The sequence below is a fragment of the Bufo bufo genome, chromosome 2, assembly GCF_905171765.1.
Source record: "Bufo bufo chromosome 2, aBufBuf1.1, whole genome shotgun sequence".
NCBI classification, from domain to species: Eukaryota; Metazoa; Chordata; class Amphibia; order Anura; family Bufonidae; genus Bufo; species Bufo bufo.
Window position 1 is genome coordinate 43,542,372 of NC_053390.1, and position 14,849 is coordinate 43,557,220.

The following is a 14,849-nucleotide window of genomic DNA, read 5'->3' on the forward strand; positions in this document are numbered from 1 at the left end:
TTATATTCAATGGATTTACATTTTTGAATTACAGGATTACATATTTGATGATAGGGACAGCTCAGCGCCTCCTCCTCCCTCTCTTTACACAGCAGTCCTTGTACATGTCACTGAGCAGGCGCACTATATTTAAGTGTTTTTGCATGGCAAGACCACTTACTGTTATCTCACATATATATTCTTATTATTATAGCCAAATTTACCACCCTAACTCCTCTCACAGTTTTTACACTACATAGACAGTAATATACCGAAACGTGCGGATTGTTCCCGATTGGTGTGCTATAACTTTGTGGAACGCTTCGCCTAATGGTTCACAAAATATCGTTTTTGTGGCGAAATTGGTCCCATAGGAATGAATGGCGGAATGTTCAAAACTAGAGTGGGAGCTGACAAAAGCTAGAGTGTGAGCTGAAAAATCAGGACATGATTTCTAAACTGCCACCACTCCCTCATTTTCCGGCCCAACTACACAAATCTCATATCAAAACGTTCAGCTATCCCTGCTGCCACAAAAAATCCACGGCTAAGCTATAGTCCTGATAGTTTTTACAATATGACCCTTTGTTTGCAACTCACGCCGCCCATTGACATTCATTGAAACTCCACTCTAGCCACCTCAAATTTAAAGGGCAATTTCTTTTTTTTTTTATAACAAACTTTTCTTTTCTTTTCACAGATTATGATAATAAACAGTACAGCCAGTACAAAAGAAGCCAGTATAGGGCAATTTCTAAACTGTGACTGTGCCTTTCGTTTTTATATTTCAGAGAGAGACATACTATGCATCAAAATGTAGGTCTGGGTCTTGTGATTCTCACAATATAAAGCTCTTCACTGTAGGATTTATACAGTTTAACCGCCTCACGTCCGCCCATAGGATATAAACGTCCTATGGGTGGACGTCTATTTCTGACAGCACGTTTTAAAACGTCCTGTCAGAAATAGCAGCTGCACGCTAATCGTGCAGCTGCTGATCGGGTTGCCCGCTGTCAGTGACAGCAGGGCAACCCTAAGACAAGGCAGGGACAGTTCCCAGGTGTCCCTGCCTTCACGATCGCTGCAGACACAGCGCTCACCGAGCGCTGTGTCTGCAGAGAAGGAAGCGCTGTGCGCTTCCTGTTCCGGCCCGGCGGTCATGTGACCGCCGTGACCGGAGAGTGCAGGGGCTGTGTGAGGTCTCTCAGAGACCTCGATCAGCCCTGCTGTGAGGCTGTACAGCGCAGGATTGCTGCTGTACAGCCTCTATAGGGGTGCATTTGTCCTGTAACTGGGGCTACTATCTCAGCCCCAGTTACAGGAGAAATCAACTGTGAAAAAAAAAAGAAAAAGTGAAGCAAATGTCCCCCAGAGGTCTTGTATGACCTTATGGGGGACGAAAAGTGTAAAAAAAAATAAAAAAAATAAAGGGTTGAAAAAATAAAATAAAATAAAGTTTCACATGTAAAAAAAAAAAAAGTTCCCAAGTTAGGAATAAAAAAAAAAAAATTAAAATAGAAAAAATAAAGTAAAATAGACATATTTAGTATTGCCGCGTCCGTAAAAACCAGCTCTATAAAAATATCACATGACCTAACCCCTCGGGTGAACACCGTAAAAAAAAAAAAAAAAAACGGTGTCAAAACAAGCAATTTTTGTCACCTTGCATCACAAAAGGTGCAACACCAAGTGATCAAAAACGCGTATGTCCCACAAAATGGTACCAATAAAACCGTCAACTCATCCCGCAAAAAATGAGCGCCTACATAAGAAAATCTCTCAAAAAATAAAAAAACTATAGCTCTTAGAACATGGAGACACTAAAACATAATTTTTTTGGTTTCAAAAATGCTATTATTGTGTTAAAGTGAAACAAATAAAAAAAAGTATACATATTAGGTATTGCCGCGTCCGTAAAAACCAGCTCTATAAAAATATCACATGACCTAACCCCTCGGGTGAACACCGTAAAAAAAAAAAAAAAAAAACTGTGTCAAAACAAGCAATTTTTGTCACGTTGCATCACAAAAGGTGCAACACCAAGTGATCAAAAACGCGTATGTCCCACAAAATGGTACCAATAAAACCGTCACCTCATCCCGCAAAAAATGAGCCCCTACATAAGAAAATCTCTCAAAAAATAAAAAACTATAGCTCTCAGAACATGGACACATTAAAACATAATTTTTTGGTTTCAAAAATGCTATTATTGTGTAAAACTTTAATAAATGAGAAAAAGTATACATATTAGGTATCGCCACGTCCGTAACAATCTGCTCTATAAAAATGTCACTTGACTGAACCCCTAAGGTGAACGCTGTAAAAATAAATAAATAGAAACTGTGCTAAAACAACCAATTTTTTGGTCACCTTGCCCCATAAAGTGTTATATTGAATGATCAAAAAATCATATGTACCCAAAAATAGTACTAATAAAACTGGCACCTTATCCCCTAGTTTCCAAAATGGGGTCACTTCTTGGGAGTTTCTACTGTAAGGGTGCATCAGGGGGCTTCAAATGGGACATGGCATCTAAAAACCATGTGGAGTTCCTTTCCTTCTGCGCCCTGCCGTGTGCCCATACAGCAGTTTACGACCACATGTGGGGTGTTTCTGTAAACCTCAGAATCTGGGTAATAAATATTGAGTTTTGTTTGGCTGTTAACCATCGATGTGTTAGAGAAAAAAATTGATTAAAATGGAAAATCTGCCAAAAAAGTGAAATTTAAAAATTTGATCTCCATTTTCCTTTAATTCTTGTGGAACGCCTAAAGGGTTAACAAAGTTTGTAAAATCGGTTTTGAATACCTTGAGGGGTGTAGTTTCTACAATGGGGTCATTTATGGGGGTATCCACTATGTAGGCCCCACAAAGTGACTTCAGACCTGAACTGGTCCTTATAAAGTGGGTTTTGGCAATTTTCTTAAAAATTTGAAGAATTGCTTCTAAACTTCTAAGCCTTCTAACGTCCTAAAAAAATAAAATGACATTTCCAAAATGATGCCAACATAAAGTAGACATATGGGGAATGTTAAATAATAAATATTTTATGAGGTATCACTTTCTGTTTTAAAAGCAGAGAAATTGAAATTTAGAAAATTGCGATTTTTTTTTAATTTTTGGGTAAATTTGGGATTTTTTCATAAATAAAGGTGAAATATTTTGACTCAAATTTATGACTATCATGAAGTACAATGTGTCACGAGAAAACAATCTCTGAATGACTTGGATAAATAAAGGCGTTACAAAGTTATTACCACATAAAGTGAGATATGTCCGTTTTGCAAAATTTGGCCTGGTCAGGAAGGGGGCAAAGGGCCCAGATGGGAAGTGGTTAAAGATGGCAACCGCCAGTGAAGTGAGCAAGTTGGAGCAGTTTGTTTTTAACCGCTCTTCTCTGCCCTTGCTGTAGAGTGAGTTGCCATAGGAACCCTGGTGTGTGAGCAGCTAGCAGAGTGACAAAAGCTAGAGTGTGAGCTGAAAAATCAGGACATGATTTCTAAACTGCCACCACTGCCTCATTTTCAAGCCCACCTACACAAATCGGCTGCTAATGTTTTTATAAATGTATGTTTTAATGTAACTGTGAAGCCCTTTGGGCAACAACATTGCAATTAAATGTGATATATAAATAAATAAAAGTTGAAATGCATTTCTCACTCTATCAAGCTTGCCATGTGCACTTTTTTAATTTGATCAATCAATTGGTTAGTGTAATGTTTACTCTCTTTACTCACTCCAAACAATGCCCACTCCATGAAGTTACTCTGCCCAGTCCAATCTTTCCACAGTTACTCCAGCCACTCCAACCACACAACAGTTACTCTGCCCACTCCATAAAGTTACTCTGCCCAGTCCAACCTTTCCACAGTTACTCCAGCCACTCCAACCACACAACAGTTACTCTGCCCACTCCATAAAGTTACTCTGCCCAGTCCAACCTTTCCACAGTTACTCCAGCCACTCCAACCACACAACAGTTACTCAAGCCACTCCACCCAGTTACTCCGCCCACTCCAGTTGTAGACTACTGGTGGAGGCAAGAACACTTCACACAATTTCCCCAGAAATTGTAGCTTTTCTAGTCTTCCAATGTTATTTTTGACTCGGCTGCCCCCATGATAAGGTAAAGAAAATCAAATAAATATATATAATCAGAAAATAAAATAGATTTCTCTGCTGTGGATGGACCTCTAACTCTTATTGTTCTTATCATATAGCACTTGCTGGGAGCAGGTTTTAGTAGTAGTATGGTAAAAAGACTACACACAAAAGCACACATGGAGCTGAGGCAGCCATTTCAGCTTTTATGGGGGTCATGGAGAAGGGGACCCTACATCAGGTAGGCTGGATTCTCGCTTCCATTGGGCGGTAAGAAGTTGGGCCAACAAGATAAGGAACCAACTAGAAGTTTAATGGGAAAAGGTGGGGGGAAAACTAGCACCAGACCCTTCATGCCTCACACATGGCTGTGCTGCATTTCACTTTGATTTCTGCTGTGGAGCTCTGTCTAGTCTATGTACACCACTGACTGTTCATGTATTAAAGGTCTATTAATGGTTGATCAGTTGGGTCCTTTCAATGAGTAACCAGACACATTGGTTTGTTCATACTTGTATTGGTGCCTGGTACTGAATTCAAGTGAATGGGACTTGGCTGCAAAACGAGGCACAGGAAAAATGTATGGATGAGCTGCAGTCCTGATTATGCTTTGAAAGGGTCCTGATAATCAGGTTGGACCACCACCATTCAGACATATAAATAGGCCATCAATATGCCTCCCAAGTGTCTCATTTAGGCTACATGCACACGACTGTATGTGTTTTGCGGTCCGCAAATTGCGGATCCGCGAAAAAAAACGGATGATATCCGTATGCCATCCGTTTTTTTTTTGCGGATCTATTGTAAAAATGCCTAAAACGGACAAGAATAGGACATGTAACGGAAATACTGATGCGGACAGCACACGGTGTGCTGTCCGCATTTTTTGCAGACCCATTGAAATGAATAGGTCCACATCCTATCCGCAAAAAAAAACGGAACCGACACGGAAACTTACAACGTTCGTGTGCATGTAGCCTTAAACATAATTTTTCTCAGCAATGCGGGCACATATGAACATGGGACCAACACAGATGCCTTCGGGTGCCAAGTGCACATGGAACAGGTCAGCCAGGACAGATGTCCTTTAATATTTAGTCCTATAATTCCAGCAAAAAACATATTAGAACAAGAATGAAGATATTGCAACGGCAGAGAATCTACTTGTTGATTGTTTCATTGTAATAATTTTTTTACTACAAAAGTAAATAAAATTTGAAACGGCAAAAATATAATGAAGATGTCAATTACAGGATATGGATTTGACTTATCTTAGTCAGGGGGTCAGCTCCAGACTCTTTGGTAGTAAAGGTCGCTATGTAGGTCGGGGGGATCTGGCTGCTTCATGATGAGGGTCATACATTGCAGCATCCAGAAGGTTTCATGTGGTCCTTCTCTTCCTGCTATGAGTGCGCTCACAGGGAGAAGCTTCATCTCCTCATTCTACCTCTGGCTGACCTTTCTCTACTCCCACCATGGAGGGGGGAATAGGTCTCAAGAGTACCCAGAGTGCAAATTGCAGATAACTTTTATACTGAAGGTCTGTCAACACCCTCTATAACACTTCCCCAAATGTGCTTCATTTAGTAAATACTTTATGCATCTGTCATTGATTGTGCAGCGCTTTGGGTCTTACAGTGCTTCGTGCAATTGTGCCCCAGCTATATTGATGCATACCAAGGGTGTAGCTGGAGCAAGGGGGAGAGGCTCTCAGGGGTGCACCTAGCCTTTCTGCTGCCTGACGCAAAAACTGAAACAGCGCCCCTCCCCGCCAAATGCCAATTTCATAACCTAACCCCTTTGCCACAATGAAAGTGCTCATGGCTCATGGCCCTTCCGCTGCCCCCCTCTGGTGCTGCCTGTGGAGATCGCCTCACTTGGCCTCATTGGTGGTGCACCCGTGGGTGCTCTGTACCTGGAGGGTGCCAACAAGTGCAAACTGAACCTTGGCCCCAGGTCATGGAAAACCTTGCTATGACTGGCACTGTTATGGAGAACAGTCATTGGCTGGCACTGTTAGGGAGGCACTCACTGCCTGGCACTATCTAGTAGTCCCTGGTTTCCTGATATGAGCATACATGTTAGGTAAGTGATTGCTCCAGGGAGGTTGTACTTTATACTAGAAGTGAAGGTTCTGTCAGGCTCTAGTGTGGGAGAGAAACCCCACACCGAGCATAGGATGGAAAGGGAAAAGGAAATAAAGCCTGAAAACTAGGGAAGGAAGATGGACACCTCCTAGTGATAACCCTAATCAAAGCCCTGACTGACTACCAGTATGAACAGACCCCAGAGGTAGGTGAGTTCATACACAGGAATACCTAAAGTCCTATCTAACCCTAAAGGACCCTGGTACTAATGACAGGAATTAAACATCCTTCCAAGGAAGGATGAACGGGAGTCTCCCTAAGGCCTAATACAAAATAACAAAGAAATGCAACACACAGAAAATCTAAATCACAAAGGGAAAGGTAACACTTAACTTCCAAGAAGCTATGACAGCACCAGGAACTCAGCCGAGATCCAAACACCAGCTATCCACAGGTCCAACTGAAGCTATAAACCGCACAGCATTGTGGGAGAAACAACTTTAAATAGGGAAAATTAAATGACCACAATAGCAACACCTGGAGGTTAAGGGTGTGACCAGTACCAGAAACCACACAGACGCCTATTGATCCACAAGGTAAACATATCAAATCAAACCACGTGTTGCCAGTCTCACAGATCTCCTGCTCAGATCTCACTCACTGTTGCGAGGACGTCCATATGTCTCGGTACATCCGTGATAGGCTCATTGTAGAGAAACCAAATTGTGCACAGTTGGTGTCCACAGCCTGCCGTTCACCGCAGTACTGTACATGAAACGTAATAGGACATATTGCAATGATTGGCATACACTAGACCTCTGGTTTCTATTGGAGACATGAATTTTCATTAACAGATTTCCTTTCGGGATCCAACAGAAGACACATTGGCCCTTTAAAATAATTATTAGTGCCCATTGCTATGTGATTAACTGACTGGGGTAATGCACTGTTTGTGTAATCTAGTAGAGACTCATCGCTGTAGAGCACACATTCTGTAGCGGGGGGGGGGGGGCACATGAAGACCACCACGCTCTTGTGTGCACCCCTGGACCTTAGATAGACAAAGCCACCTGTTGCCAGAGTGAACCCTTTCCTCCCTTGGCCCCTGTGCACCTGATAAGGGAGAGGAAGGGGTGGTCGTAGCAAGAATAGTGGTTATTATAGTCATTACTCACTCTCAGCCATGCATTAATGAGATGGGTGAATCTTTCCTCCCTTCGGGGTACAGCCTAGTTCCAGGGTTTCCCCTGCCTGATGGTGGTTCTGGGAGCCCTTAATGGTGATGAATTGTGAGGTGCAAGGCAGGGTCCCTTGGCAGCCAATGATGGTATGCTGATGCAGTGTGACTGTGTAGGCACCAGGTTAACATAAGAATGGTTCTTTATTAGTCACGTTCTCGGCAGGCATGGACTGGCAGTTCTTGCACAAGGTGCAATTTTCATAGTTCTCACAGCTTTCAAGGCTGAAAAGGTAGTTAATAGGCCAAGATGTTTCTTTAAAGCAATTTTGCTCACACTGCACTTCTCTACCTGACTTTAGCATATGCATACAGAAATAAGAATGAAACACTTTCCTTTCCCTATGCAACCAAAGGACGGACACTAACGTCAGACTAAGTTCTGCACCTTTTCTACCTGCAGTACTGTGGTTAATGATACAAAAGGTTCCTAAGGTGGGATGTAGTATAGTAGGCATATCTGGATTCTACCATTTTAGGTGTTTCCGGTACAAGAAGACTTGAATCTCCTGAACAGGTTTGCTGCGGAGACTATAAGCTTCTCTTTAGGTACTTTATCTCCACAGAGCTTCTAGGTGCACCTCCTCTCAACACTGGAATGATTTTCAAATATATTATGCTCTTTTCTCCTGGTTTCAGCTTTCACTGTGGCTGGTAGCTGTTCTGTCTTCTGTATCTGCACACTTCATTGTCTAGACTGCTGAATGCTCTGTTCTTAAACTATGGGGAGAGTGATACAGCTCCACATGCTGTGACCTATTAACTCCTTTCATGCCATAAATACAGTAAACGCATAAACAACATAAAAGGACATTTTAACCCTTTTGCAGTGTACCTCTGCCTTTCATACACGAGAGCAACATTCTGATGGATCAAAAACCTAAGCTTAAACCCATCACACGATACTTTAGAAAATTTCACTAAAAAAAATGAATTAACTTAAAGACTATCCAATTATTTATGATTGCATTTGATCAATTTTAGGCTAAAATTAATTTTTTTAATTGGTCTCTATTAAACATTTTTAGCAGTTTCTGTAATACAAAGGGTTAGAAATCAGTCTATATGCAGACTGCCGCTCCTGAGTTCCTTCAGCTGGTGGTTATGTGAAGCCTTATCTCTGATCTCCTGACCTCATAAACCCTCATTATAGTGAAACTGATAAGAATATGGTCTAAATGAGTGTTTATGAGGTCAGGAGATCAGAGATGAGGTTTCACATAGGCAGTCAGCTGATGGAAGTCAAGAGTGACTGTCTGTATATAGACTGATTTTTAACCCCTTGCATTACAAAAACTGCTGAAATTATTTTAATAAAGACTGGTTTAAAAATTATTTTTTGCCTAAAATAAGTAAAATACAATTTAACAAATTGTCCTGAGGGCGTCAATAGACTTACTACATGGAATCAAGAGGAGAAGACAAGATGAATAGGCTGGTTTAGGTAGAAAACATATGGATGACCATCTTAAATACAATTTCTCCAAACTGCTTAAAGGCTATGTACACCTTTTTTTATGATACTCATTTTGGGCTAAAAAATCATTTTTTCAATTCGTCTTTATGAAAAATATTCAGCCGCTCTGTCACAAAGGTTTAACTGCTTGTCTAGCTCTGTGAATCCTACTTTAACCTTGTGCTGTCATCAAATAAATCTTACCTCTAAATTACTAAAAGGTCATAAACGCTTATTTAAGCCACATTCTTATCAGTATGATAACAATTTAGCTATAATGAGTGTTAAGGAGGTCAGAGATTAGAGATAAGGGGCCATCAGCTGAGCTGCCTGACAGAACAGAGTGAAAACAGCTTGCTACTAGAGAATCTCAATGTTGTACACAGGAAATGCCTCAAATTTTTTAATAAAGACCAATTGAAAAAAAAGAGTACGATGCAATAATAATAAAAAAAAAACCCTAAAGATGTACATAGCCTTTAAATAAAAAAAATGGTTTTTGGTTCATTCCTGTATGACATGAATAATATTAGGGTTAGTAGTGGTAATATAAGGGTATAGATGTGGATACAAATACACACATATTTGGGGTATTCATTCATTTATTTATTTTTATGTATCATTTTTGTGTAACGTTCTTTTTTTTCCTTAAATTTTAGAGGCCTGGTTCTTTTCTGTTCCAGAAGAAATATTTATACAATTATTTGCTGTATACAAAGGGATGATTATTTAATTATAAACTATGATTTAACATTGCTCTTTATGAGTATGATACTTCATTTAATATTACTATATAATGTGTATATTAATATTTTGTACTATGAATTAACAAAATATTATTTACAGTATATTCTTATATTTTTACATACACTGATTTTGCATTGTACACCAAGGCTAGTTTTACATCTGCAGCATGGATTCTGGCAGGCTGTTCCGACAGAGAATCGGTGGAGGTCCGGCTTCAATCAGCCAGAATTGGTGGCCGAATTGCAGTGCCACAGATTTGAAGGTATCCTAATATACTCTATACACATAATGTAATTTTCTTATACATATATTAATGACTTTACATATATTACACCATTATTATTATTTTATAGAGTTAACATAATGTTCTATTTGCACACTACACACTTTTGATTCACATTAATTTTTATATTATTTTTTTATAGCTTTTTTTTATAATTTTTCCTAATCTTTTTTATGTTTTTTATTTTGCTACACTCATCACTGGTATAAATATGAGCATGAATTAGATTCATTTATTCATATATTAGGTGTTAGTACTTAATTGCTTGTAATTTGCACTTTAAAATGCTAGTAAATATTACCATATTTTTAGCCCTATAAGAAGCACCTAGAGAAGGACAATAAGATTTTTTTTTTTTTCATTAGACCTCAGATCAGACCACCAATCAGACCCCCAATGTTAATCAGACCTCAGCTCACAGCCACAATTAGACCCCCAATGTTAATAAGACCCTCAATCAGACCTCAGATCAGAACCGCAATGTTAATAAGACCCCAATATTACCTCAGATCAGACCCATATTCAGACCTCAGCTCAGATCCCAATGTGAATGATCCCCAATCAGACCTCAGATAAGAGCCCCATGCCTCAGATCAGCCACTCATGCCTCAGATCAGTCCCCCCATATGCCTTAGATCATCCCCCAGCCTCAGATCAGCCCCCAGCCTCAGATCAGCCCCCAGCCTTAGATCAGCCCCCAGCCTCAGATCACATAAAACAAAAAATCCACTTACCTATCCTGCTCCGGATGCCACTGCTCCTCACCTCCAGCACTCTGTCTTCTTCTTCTTGCCACTGGCTGTGCTGTGACCCGACCCAGTGCACTCACACCGTGTGCCGCCACAGCACAGCCGACTGCAAAGGACCAGGAAGCGGTGAGTACAGAGCTTTCACCGCTTCCTGGTCCTCCGGTACTAATGAGCGCTTCCATAATGGGGATTTGGGGGATAAAAGTGGGTCTTATGGGGCTAAAAATACAGTAGTATGAACCAGTTTATTTTAATTTATTCATTATCTGGTCGGCAACTGCCTTCATATCTCGTTAGTTGCTTACTGCTGTAAATGTTATGGTAATGTATCACAATATTAACTATTTGAGTTATTTACAGAGGCCGTATTGAAATACTATTGGGCCGATAGACCCTGGCGATTTGCTATTATATCTATTGGTGTATTACTACATCGTTCCATGAGATAGATAGATAGTAGTGATGGTCAGTTCGCAGGGTTCGCCAGCGAACACATGCGGGCTGCCGTCTTTAGTAAGGTAGACTCACCCGTCCGGCGATGCACAGGTAAGCCCTTACCTGTGCCTGTGCCGGTCTGAAATCAAATGCAGTCACTGGGAGCAGGCAGTTCCGAGAACAGCTGCTGGGGGCCTTCATCGGGCTGTTCTCGGAACTGCCTGCTCCAGGTGACCGCATTTCATTTCAGAGCGGCTCGCGGCACAGGCACAGGTAAGGGCTTGCCTGTGCATCGCCGGACGGGTGAGTCTACCTTACTAAAGATGGCAGCCCGCATGTGTTCGCTGGCAAACCCTGCGAACTGACCATCACTGATAGATAGATAGATAGATAGATAGATAGATAGATAGATAGATTCAATATTTCATCAGTTCATTATATAACAATTTATTTTGCTATACAAATATTTAAAATCTTATTATATATCTATATAAATTATGGTATACATAATTTATATACTTTTGGTGGCTTTGTCCCCTCTTGTAAGTTTTTTGATTTTATGGAGTATTGGTTTTTGTGTTGAGACAACAACCTGTTTACCACCGAGCCATTTTTTACCCTAAAGGGGTATTCCCATCACATACAATAGGGGCATATCGCTAGGATATGCCCCTATTGTCTGATAGGTGCAGGTCCCACCTCTGGGACCCGAACCTACAAGGAGAACGGAGCAGGGAGAGCTGTGGCTGGAGGATCCCAGGTTTTCCAGGGTCTGTCCACCACCAAGCGCTGCTCCCAGCTACTCCTATACAAGTGAATGGGAGCGCACCGCGCACGCGTGGCCCCTTCTCCCATTTATTTCTATGGGGCAGGTGTAAATAGCCGTGCCAGCACTTGGCTATTTTCGGCGGCCTCATTGAAATGAATGGAGGGCGGCTGCGCATGTGCAGTGCGCCCTCCATTAATTTGCCTGCTCCGTCCTCGTTGTAGGTGAGGATCCCATGTGTCTCTATGTGGTAATACATTTGGAGCGCTTTTACTTATCCAAGCCATTCTGAGACTGTTTTCTCGTGATACATTCCCGTGACCACACAACAGTGGTAAATTTGAGTCAATATATTTCACCTTCATTTATAAAAAAAAAATCCAAAATATACCAAAAGTTTTGGAAAAATTAGCAATTTTCTAAATTTCAATTCCTCTGCTATTAAGACCTCATAAAATTGTTATTACTTTACATTCCCCACATGTCAACTTTATGTTGGCATCATATTGTAAATAGTGATGTCGCGAACATAAAATTTTCAGTTCGCGAACAGCGAACGCGAACTTCCGCAAATGTTCGCGAACTGGCGAACCGGGCGAACCGCCATAGACTTCAATAGACAGGCGAATTTTAAAACCCACAGGGACTCTTTCTGGCCACAATAGTGATGAGAAAGTTGTTTCAAGGGGTCTAACACCTGGACTGTGGCATGCCGGAGGGGGATCTATGGCAAAACTCCCATGGAAAATTACGTAGTGGACGCAGAGTCGGGTTTTAATCCATAAAGGGCATAAATCAACTAACATTCCTAAATTGTTTGGAATAACGTGCTTTAAAACATCCAGTGTGTGTATACGATCAGGTATGATGTTGGCACTGGCAGTGGGCACACTACAGTCAGTGGAAGAGGGCCTGACACACTGACTGGCAGCAGGCAAGCAACTGAATTTAGACTACTGTCTAAAAATTAAATGCCTTATTTATCGGCAAGCTACTGTGCCACCCGGTATCAGTGGTTGGCACTGGCAGTGGGCACACTACAGTCAGTGGAAGCGGGCCTGACACACACTGGCAGCAGGCAAGCAACTGAAATTACACTAAAGTGTAAAAATTAAATGCCTTATTTATCGGCAAGCTACTGTGCCACCCGGTATGAGTGGTTGGCACTGGCAGTGGGCACACTACAGTCAGTGGAAGAGGGCCTGACACACACTGGCAGCAGGCAAGCAACTGAATTTAGACTACTGTCTAAAAATTAAATGCCTTATTTATCGGCAAGCTACTGTGCCACCCGGTATCAGTGGTTGGCACTGGCAGTGGGCACACTACAGTCAGTGGAAGCGGGCCTGACACACACTGGCAGCAGGCAAGCAACTGAAATTACACTAAAGTGTAAAAATTAAATGCCTTATTTATCGGCAAGCTACTGTGCCACCCGGTATGAGTGGTTGGCACTGGCAGTGGGCACACTACAGTCAGTGGAAGAGGGCCTGACACACACTGGCAGCAGGCAAGCAACTGAATTTAGACTACTGTCTAAAAATTAAATGCCTTATTTATCGGCAAGCTACTGTGCCACCCGGTATCAGTGGTTGGCACTGGCAGTGGGCACACTACAGTCAGTGGAAGCGGGCCTGACACACACTGGCAGCAGGCAAGCAACTGAATTTAGACTACTGTCTGAAAATTAAATGCCTTATTTATCGGCAAGCTACTGTGCCACCCGGTATCAGTGGTTGGCACTGGCAGTGGGCACACTACAGTCAGTTGAAGTCGGCCTGACACACACTAGCAGCAGGCAAGCAGCTGAAATTACACTAAAGTGTAAAAATTAAATGCCTTTTTTATGCAAAGTCCTGTGCCAGCCGGTATGAGTGGTGGGCACTGGCAGTGGGCACACTACAGTCAGTGGAAGTCAGCCTGACACACACTGGCAGGCAACTAACCTTAGATTAAAGTGTAAAAATTAAGTGCCTATTTTTTAAGCAAAGTCCTGTGCCACTCGGTATGACAGGGGTTGGCACTGGCAGTGGGCACACTACAGTCAGTTGAAGTCGGCCTGACACACACTAGCAGCAGGCAAGCAGCTGAAATTACATTAAAGTGTAAAAATTAAATGCCTTTTTTAAGCAAAGTCCTGTGCCAGCCGGTATGAGTGGTGGGCACTGGCAGTGGGCACACTACAGTCAGTGGAAGTCAGCCTGACACACACTGGCAGGCAACTAACCTTAGATTAAAGTGTAAAAATTAAGTGCCTATTTTTTAAGCAAAGTCCTGTGCCACTCGGTATGACAGGGGTGGGCACTGGCAGTGGGCACACTACAGTCAGTTGAAGTCGGCCTGACACACACTAGCAGCAGGCAAGCAGCTGAAATTACATTAAAGTGTAAAAATTAAATGCCTTTTTTAAGCAAAGTCCTGTGCCAGCCGGTATGAGTGGTGGGCACTGGCAGTGGGCACACTACAGTCAGTGGAAGTCAGCCTGACACACACTGGCAGGCAACTAACCTTAGATTAAAGTGTAAAAATTAAGTGCCTATTTTTTAAGCAAAGTCCTGTGCCACTCGGGATGACAGGGGTGGGCACTGGCAGTGGGCACACTACAGTCAGTTGAAGTCGGCCTGACACACACTGGCAGGCAACTAACCTTAGATTAAAGTGTAAAAATGAAGTGCCTTTTTTTTAAGCAAAGTCCTGTGCCACACGGGATGACAGGGGTGGGCACTGGCAGTGGGCACACTACAGTCAGTTGAAGTCGGCCTGACACACACTAGCAGCAGGCAAGCAGCTGAAATTACACTAAAGTGTAAAAATTTAATGCCTTTTTTATGCAAAGTCCTGTGCCAGCCGGTATGAGTGGTGGGCACTGGCAGTGGGCACACTACAGTCAGTGGAAGTCAGCCTGACACACACTGGCAGGCAACTAACCTTAGATTAAAGTGTAAAAATTAAGTGCCTTTTTTTAAGCAAAGTCCTGTGCCACACGGAATGACAGGGGTGAGCACTGGC